The sequence below is a fragment of the Eriocheir sinensis genome, chromosome 62 (assembly GCF_024679095.1).
Source record: "Eriocheir sinensis breed Jianghai 21 chromosome 62, ASM2467909v1, whole genome shotgun sequence".
Taxonomy (NCBI): domain Eukaryota; kingdom Metazoa; phylum Arthropoda; class Malacostraca; order Decapoda; family Varunidae; genus Eriocheir; species Eriocheir sinensis.
In genome coordinates this window covers 62501-70000 of record NC_066570.1, presented here as the reverse complement: position 1 = coordinate 70000, position 7500 = coordinate 62501, and the positions used below count along the sequence as shown (strand labels likewise).

General features: G+C 43.6%; 1 protein-coding gene across 1 annotated transcript in view; it reads left to right on the top strand.

Annotated features, from left to right (window-relative positions):
* Positions 1 to 7500, top strand: part of LOC126986575 (collagen alpha-1(I) chain-like) — an 80300-nt gene that overhangs the window by 22539 nt on the left and 50261 nt on the right. Inside the window, exon 3 of the mRNA XM_050842836.1 lies at positions 1099 to 1165. The gene's annotated coding sequence lies outside the window, so the exon portion shown is untranslated. The remainder of the gene's footprint in view (positions 1 to 1098; positions 1166 to 7500) is intronic.

Sequence of the window (7500 nt, the reverse complement as noted above, 5' to 3'; positions counted from 1 at the left end):
TATTCTTTCCTTTTTACTTATTTATTTATTTATTTCTGCCCGTGAGCTGTATTCTTTGCTGTAAAAATAAAAAAGCTGAAGTACCCTTTAAATACCCTAACCTAAAGCTCTATAAATACCACTACATACCCGATCAAATACCCTATTGTCTAAAATGTTATAACGGGCTGTAATAATCGGTACAATAATAAGTTTTAATCCCACGGTGACTAACAAAAGGTCTGTAATAGTGATGAACCCGTCGCGCAGAAAGACAAGTTAACGTATACAACAACACAACGTAAAGGACCAGTTAACGTACATTCATCGTCACCGAAAGACTATTACGTAAAAGACCAGTTAACGTACATTCAACACCACCGTAACACACCGTCCGCTGCGATTGGCACGGATTTAGCTTTCACTGGTAGCCTGGAAACATATACTCCCAGGTCTTTCTCTGCCTCTGTGGTGGATAGTGGAGTGTTTTCCATGTGGTAATGGTATGCTAGATATCCCTTCACTGGTAGCCTGGAAACATATACTCCCAGGTCTTTCTCTGCCTCTGTGGTGGATAGTGGAGTGTTTTCCATGTGGTAATGGTATGCTAGATATCCCTTCACTGGTAGCCTGGAAACATATACTCCCAGGTCTTTCTCTGCCTCTGTGGTGGATAGTGGAGTGTTTCCCATGTGGTAATGGTATGCTAGATATCCCCTCCCAAGGTGCAGGACTTCACATTTCTTTACATTGCATTGTAGCAGCCACTTTTTGTTCCATTCTTGTAGCCTGGTGATGTCTTCTTGTAGGAAATCCGCAGTCAAGGGGTTAAACGTACATTCAACACCACCGTAACACCACAACCTAAGGGGACCAATTAACGAAGCAGCACCAACACCACCGTAACACCACAACGCAAATGAGCAGTTAACTTACACCACCAAAATCATAACACTATAACTTAAAAGACCAGTTAACGTGCCACCAACGCACCGTAACACCACAGCCTAACACAGCCCCAAGCGTCGGCCCGGCTCATTAATATTTAGGGCTACGAGAATCTAGGCGAGTCCCCCCCCTCTCCCCCGCGCGACCCCTCACCCCGTTTTCTCTTTCCAGGAGTCGGTGGATTATGATTGGACGAGAGGACGCGGCGGCTAACCATTCATGGAGCGCCAATGACATGGTAAGAAACGCCTACGTGGATTGTTGTTTTGGTTTGTTTTGTTTGTTTTTCGTTTTCTTTATTTTCTGTATTTATTTATTTATTTTTGTTTTTGTTTTTCTTCTGTATTTTCTATGTACATTATTATTATTTTTTTCTGCTTCTTCTTCTTCGTCTTATTATTATTAGTAGTAGTAGTAGTAGTAGTAGTAGTAGTAGTAGTAGTAGTAGTAATGTTGTTGTTGTTGTTGATGTTATTGTTACTCTCATTATTATTGTTGTTGTTTGTTTGTTCTATTGTGCAAACTGCGATCTATTTGTGAGAAAGAAAGATGTAAAGGAGAAAGGGAGAAGGAAAAAATGAAAAGGAAAGCAGGAAAGGAAAGGTAAGAGAGAGAGAGAGAGAGAGAGAGAGAGAGAGAGAGAGACGTATACAATTATATGGCCTGAAAATATAATCCCTCCCCCCTATCCCCCCTCTTAGTCACCTCGCTGCCGTTCCCCTCCTCCTCCTCCTTCTCCTCCTCCTCCTTCTCCTCCTCCTCCTCCTCCTCCTCCTCTCCGGTGAAGGTTACAGACTGCCCGGGACACACACCTGTACGTGGGGGTGGGGGGGGCTGTTACGTGTGTGTGTGTGTGTGTGTGTGTGTGTGTGTGTGTGTGTGTGTTTACCTGCCCCAGTGCCGCCCCTGTCCCTGTCTTGCAAAATGGGAGCACGTTTTTTTTTTTTTTTTTTTTTTCCAACTTTTTTTTTATTCATTGTCTTATTCTGTTGTTTTCTTCTTTTTCTTCTTTTTCTTCATCTTTTTCATCATCATCATTCTTTTGCTTATTCCTCTTCTCGTACCTCTCCACTTTTTCTTCTCCATTTTCTTCTCCTTTTCCTCCATCTCCGCATTTTTCTTGTCCTTTTTCCTCTCCTCCTCATTCTTCATCTCCATATTTTGTTTCTCCATTATTTTCATCTTTTTTTCTTCCTTCCTCTTCTCCTTTTTCTTTTCCTCCCTCTCCTCCTCTTCTTTATCTCCATATTTTGTTTCTCCATTATTTTCATCTTTTTTTCTTCCTTCCTCTTCTCCTTTTTCTTTTCCTCCCTCTCCTCCTCATTCTTCATCTCCATATTTTGCTTCTCCATTATTTTCATGTTTTTTTCTTCCTTCCTCTTCTCCTTTTTCTTTTCCTCCCTCTCCTCCTCTTCTTTATCTTATTTTTTTGTTTCTTTTTCATCTTTTTTTCTTCCTTCCTCTTCTCCTTTTTCTTTTCCTCCCTCTCCTCCTCTTCTTTATCTCCATATTTTGTTTCTCCATTATTTTCATCTTTTTTTTTTCTTCCTTCCTCTTCTCCTTTTTCTTTTCCTCCCTCTCCTCCTCATCCTTCTTTTCCTTCATCATCATTCTCTTCATTTCTTCCTCCTTTATCGCGTCTTTCCCTTTGATATATTTATTCATTCATTTATTTCTTTATTAATTTATATATGTATGTCAGAGGTTAGTTCGTTCTAGTGTCTGAGGGTGTTAGTAGTCGTTAGTAGTGGTGATGATGTTAGTAGGTAGTGTTAGTTGTGGCGCTGAAGTGGTTGTTAGCGATGGTGGTGGGTAGCTGGAATGATGATGATTAGTGTGTTAGTAGTAGTGGTGGTGGTTAGTGGCGTAAGTGATAGCTTGTGGTTAGTGATACTGGTTGTTAGTGGTGAAAGTGGTTAGTGGTGTAAGTGACGGCCTTTTGTAAGTAATTAAGTGGTTAGTGGTTTACGTGACGGCTTGTGGTTAGTGTTACAGATGGTTAGTGGGGTAAGTAGCGGCTTGTTAGTGATGCAGTCGGTTAGGGGTGCAAATCATGTCTTTTGGTTAGTGGGGTAAGTAGCTGCCTGGGGTTAGTGATAGAGGTGGTTAGTGTAAGCGACGGAGCGTGGTTAGTGACTCAGATGATTAGTGCTGTAATGAATGGTATGTGGTTAGACTTGATGCATTCTGGTTAGTGGTTAGTGACGCTGGGTAGTGGTGGTGGGAATGGTTGATGATAAAAGTGCTGGTTAGTGGTATTAGTGGTGGTGGTGGTTGATGTTAGAGGTTGTGTTGTCTGTTGATGTTAATGTTGGTAGTAGTAGTAGTAGTGGTAGTTAGTGATTGTGTTAGTGGTAGTGTTGCTGATTAGAGGTTAGTGGTGATAGCAAGTGTGGTTGTGTTTAGTGGTAGTGTGAGTTCTGGTTAATGTTAGTAGTAGTGGTAGTGTCGGTGGTTAGAGTTAGTGGTAGTGGTGGTAGTTCGGTTAGTGGTAGTTTTTGCAGGTTCATGTTAGTGGTATTGTTAGAATGGTTAGAGTTAGTGGTAGTTAGTGGCTGTATGGTTGAATAGTTTTAGTTGTGGTTAGTGATGATACTGATGGTTAATGTTAGTGTTAGTAGTAGTGTTAAGGCGGTTAGTGGTTAGAGTTAGTGGTGTTTACTTGTTAGTGTTGTTGCGGGTTAGAGGTAATACTGCTTATTGTGGTGGTAGTGGTTGTGTTCTTGTTGTGTTTGTGATGTTTGTGGTGGTTGGTGGTAGCGGTTAGAGGTAGTGGTGGTTAGTGGCAGTGTTATGAAGTGTCGGGCAAGCTTCTCTCCCTCCGGCAGTCTTAAAGGAGGAAAGGATCTTCTCTCTCTCTCTCTCTCTCTCTCTCTCTCTCTCTCTCTCTCTCTCTCTCTCTCTCTGCTAACTTGCCGCACTTACGTTTCTGTGGTGCTGAGAGAGAGAGAGAGAGAGAAAGAGAGAGATTGCGCCGATATATCAACTTGAATAGATAGATAATTAATACATCGAGAGATAAATAGATAGAAAATATGGTAACTTTATTTTTATTTAATTATTTTTTTTTTTACTTGCTTATTCGCCAACATTTTCCTCCACTTTCCTCCCCTCTTTCCCCTTTCTTCCTCCCTTCCTTCCTTTCCTCCCTCCCTTATTTTCCTGTGTGAATTTCCTCTCTTCCCCTTTCTCTCCCCATCCTTTCTCCTCCTTATGCAATCCTCCTCCCCTCCCCTTCTTCCCCTTCCCTCCCCTTCACCCCTTCCTTTTTCTTCTTACCCTTCTTTCCCTCCCATCCCCTCGTCATTCATAACCTCCCCCTCCCTCTCCCCCCCTTTGCATTCACTCCCCAGCCTCCCTCCTTCTCCTTAACCCCCCCCTCCCTATCCTTCATCACCTCCCCCCATTCACTTTGCTCTTCATCTCTCTCTCTCTCTCTCTCTCTCTCTCTCTCTCTCTCTCTCTCTCTCTCTCTCCCGGTCCACAGCTGGGAGGGCGGGGAAGCAGACAACCCATTTAAAGTTTTTCCAACTCAATACCACAAACTTGTCTACTTTATTTAGGCGTCGGGGGGTGGGGGGGGATGAGCGGGGGGCGGGGGGCAAGACGGAGGAAGGAAAAGAGGGGGGGGGGTGCAAGGAGGAGAAGGAGGAGGCTGAAACTGAGGAAAGAAGAGCCAAGGGAGGTGTGGGAGGGGGAGGAGGGACAGAGAGAGGGGAGAAGAAAGAGTTAGAGGGAATGAGGGATGTGAAGGAGGAGGAGGAGGAGGAGGAGGAAGAGGAGGAGGAGGGATGGATGCCGGGGAGAGATAGAGAAGGAGGGATTCAGAAACGGAGGAAAGAATGAAGAGAAGGGGAGGAAAAGGATAGAGGAGGGAGACAGTGAGGAAAGAGAAGGAAAAAGAGGAAAAGGTTAGAAGGAAAGGAGAACTAAGGATAGAAAGGGACGGAGGCGGACAGAGAGAGAGAGAGAGAGAGAAGGGAAAGGAGGGACAGAAGGAGGGTGAATACGTGGAAGGAGGAAAGGAGTAGTGACCGAGGGAAGGAAGGAAGAGAAGGAAGGAGGGAGGGAGGGAAGGGAGAGAAGGAGGGAGGGAGGGAAGGGCAAGGCAGGACTGGTCTGGGAGAGAAAAGAGAGAGAGAGAGGGAGGGGAGAGTAAAAACACAGACACTCAACCGTGGAGAGAGAGAGAGAGAGAGAGAGAGAGAATGGAGGGGATACAAGCATACGAAAAATCGGTGAAACAAAGAACGTACGAGAGAGAGAGAGAGAGAGAGAGAGACGGACAAACAAACAAACACGCTTAAAAATCAAACAGGACAAACACACTCCAGGAAATATGCGAGTGGACAAACAGACAAACAAACAAACAAAGGAAATTATCGTTTTTTTTTTCTTTTTTTCCGTACAAATAGACAGAAATAAAACGACAAACTGTGGACGAGAGATTTACGGCCAGAGAGAGAGAGAGAGAGAGAGAGAGGATAAATACGTTGGTTATAATGGAGTTTACCTTTCAATGTGTGTTTTTTGGATACATATACATGGGGGGGGTAGTGCTCTCTCTCTCTCTCTCTCTCTCTCTCTCTCTCTCTCTCTCTTTCTCTGTAACGGCTTGTCCCCCTCCCCCCCTCTCTCTCACGCCCCTACGTAAGCTTCCCACACATTCACGCTATTTTTTTTTTCCTTGCCCAACTTCCCACTGCAAGAGTTAGCCAGTCTGTCCACTCTCTCACCCCTTTGGAAGATTTACCCCCCCTCTCTCTCTCTCTCTCTCTCTCTCTCTCTCTCTCTGGTATTTTTATTTTTTCCTCGTCCAATTTCCCAGTGCAAGAGTTATCCAATCTGTCCAGTCTCTCACCTCCCCCCTTGAAAGTCAGTCCTCTCTCTCTCTCTCTCTCTCTCTCTCTCTCTCTCTCTCTCTCTCTCTCTCTCTCTCTCTCTCTCTCTCTCTCTCTCTCTCTCCCAGGAAAGTTGACTAAGTCCTAGAAAGTAAAAACACTGTCGATTTTTCTTTCCTTTCCTTCCTTTCTCTTTCTTTTCCTCGAGACATTTTTGAAAAGATGGAGGAAGAGGAGGAGGAGGAGGGAGGAGGAGGAGGGAGCACTTTGAAATTTGATTATAGTCTGTCATTTTTACTCTCTCTCTCTCTCTCTCTCTCTCTCTCTCTCTCTCTCTCTCTCTCTCTCTCTCTCTCTCTCAATGGGAATGGGAATTGGCGGACATTTATTTTGACGCTTTTGTTTGCCCTTACGCCGCCGCCGCCTCCCTCTGTTTGCCCAACGGGACAGACAGACAGACAGACAAACAGACAGACAAGGGGACCGAAAAAAGAGATGCACAGAAATTCGGACACAGACAAATGGACGTTGCTAGAAACAGACGAATTGAAGAATAGATTAAAAGACTGATGGATTGACAGACAGACAAGGGAAAGGAAAAGACGGATAGACAGACAGACGTAACTGGATTGACTTACACATTGATGGAAAACAGATAGACAGACGGACGGACAGGTAGACAGACGAGGTGAACGAAAAAAGACAGACATTCGGACAGACAGTTGAAAGTTAGACAGACAAACACATACAGAGACAGACAGACAGGCGAGGTGACCGGAAGTAAGATATAAGGATAGAGAGTTAAAAGTTAATTTGACGCATAGACGGAAAACCAGAGAAATAGACGGCTGAATGCAGATAAAAGGATTGATAGTTAATAGTTGATGATTTGACGCATAGACGGAAAACCAGAAATAGACGGCTGAATGTAGACAGAAGGATAGACAGTTAAAAGTTGATGATTTGACGCATAGACGGAAAACCAGAAATAGACGGCTGAATGTAGACAGAAGGATAGACAGTTAAAAGTTGATGATTTGACGCATAGACGGAAAACCAGAAATAGACGGCTGAATTTAGACAGAAGGATAGACTGACTCATAGACAATTGGACAGACAGACAGAAAAATACATATCAGCCGTGAACAGTGAAACAGGAGTGAAAAAAGGAGACAGACAGACGGATCCAGACAGACAGACAGACAGAACCATGGTCGAACAATTTGGAAGGAAAAAAAAATGCAGAAATAAACAGCAACCAAGAGACAGACAGACTGACAGAATAATGGACAGGTTTTGCACAAGTAACATAACAGACAGGAAAAAGACAGACAGGGATAGGAAGAAAAAAAGGAGACAGGGACAGACGGAGAACAGACAGACGGATACGAAGAAAAAAAGCAGATAGGGACAGACAGAAAGACAGACAGAGAGACACGTGGAAACAAAGACAAACAGACACATAGACAGACAAGTGAATAGATAGACAGGGAGACATGCGAAAACTAAGACCGAAAATGTATGTAAACAGATAGACAGACAAATAGACAGACAGACATTAGCAGAGTAGAAGTGAAAGGAGAATTAGACAGACAACATACATTAACATACCAACAGACAAACAAACAGAAAAGATAGACAGACAGGAATGAACAGACTGATACACGGACAGACAAATGGATGTAAACAAACATAACACAAACAAACAGACAGACAGACTAATGAGGCTTCC